The sequence below is a fragment of the Macrobrachium nipponense genome, chromosome 7, assembly GCF_015104395.2.
Source record: "Macrobrachium nipponense isolate FS-2020 chromosome 7, ASM1510439v2, whole genome shotgun sequence".
Lineage (NCBI taxonomy): Eukaryota > Metazoa > Arthropoda > Malacostraca > Decapoda > Palaemonidae > Macrobrachium > Macrobrachium nipponense.
This window is the reverse complement of record NC_061109.1, coordinates 59,384,294-59,385,540: the sequence shown is the minus strand read 5'-3', so window position 1 is coordinate 59,385,540 and position 1,247 is coordinate 59,384,294.

The following is a 1,247-nucleotide window of genomic DNA, read 5'->3' as shown; positions in this document are numbered from 1 at the left end:
TCTCGGGTCAGGCGGGGTCATGCCAGACGGGCCCAGGACTCAGGGCGTGTTGAGACCGTTCCCTTGAATTCTGCTTAACAGGGTATATGCACGGAAGACGGAATGCTTGCTTCTTCTCTTGGGGTATGTTGTTTGGGTACAATAATAATAATAATAATAATAATAATAATAATAATTAATAATAATAATAATAATAATTAATTATTATTATTATTATTATTATTATTATTATTATTATTATCATTATTATTATTATTATTATTTTGCGACATTTTCTATATTCCAGTATTCATTTGAAATCCTCACCTCATTATTATCATTATATCATTATTATTCAACATTTTTCTTTAGGTACTTAAAAAAGGATTAGGCCAATATCCATTTTAATTCCTAATCCTATTATTATTATTATTATTTTTATTACTGACAAACAATCTAATGGCAATAAACAAGTTGCCATTAAACTAAACAGGTCAGTATCAGACCAGAAATTATGTGAATAGGGGCCTGCTTTAAAATCGTTAAAAATCTTTAAAAACACTTCCAGAAAAAGTGTTTTTTTTTTTTTTTAATATCTAAGACCACAGTAAAAAAAGGCTGTTTCTTTAACAGTTTACAGTAACGGGAATGTTTTTATGCTAAGTATCCTAGACACTAATGAAAAAAAAACTGCTCCTTCGACACCTTTAGCAACGGGAATGAAATGAGACTAAACATCCTGCACGATGTTAGATAAAAAAAAAAAATAAATAAAAAAAAAACTTCTTTCAACAGTTTACAGTAACGGGAATGTTGTGAGACTAAGGATCCTAGACATTATTAGAAAAAATCCTGTTCCTTGAACAGTCTTCAGTAACGGCAATGAATTGTGAATCGCTACAAAACTGGTTCAGGTTAAGATAAACATTCTCTCGTCTTTCGGTGTCTTTCAGTAATCGTCAAGTTTCATCTTGACAATTTTTACCTGAAATTTAGCGGGTCACAAATACGGAGACTTTCCTGAAATATCACTGTGACTGAAATATATTAATTATTCATTTTTCCTTCAAACTGTGTACGCTGTACGCTAATTTTGAAGACGATAATAATATTATTAATTATGATAATGTTTTTATTGGATTTTCTGATACATTGTGAAGAATTTTACCATTGCACCAGACCTTCAAAGTTAGTTGGAGGACTGGTGGCGTTTTGCAAGGCGTGACTCTTGAACCTTTGTTGAATTCTGGCGTTAGTTAATAGCTAGT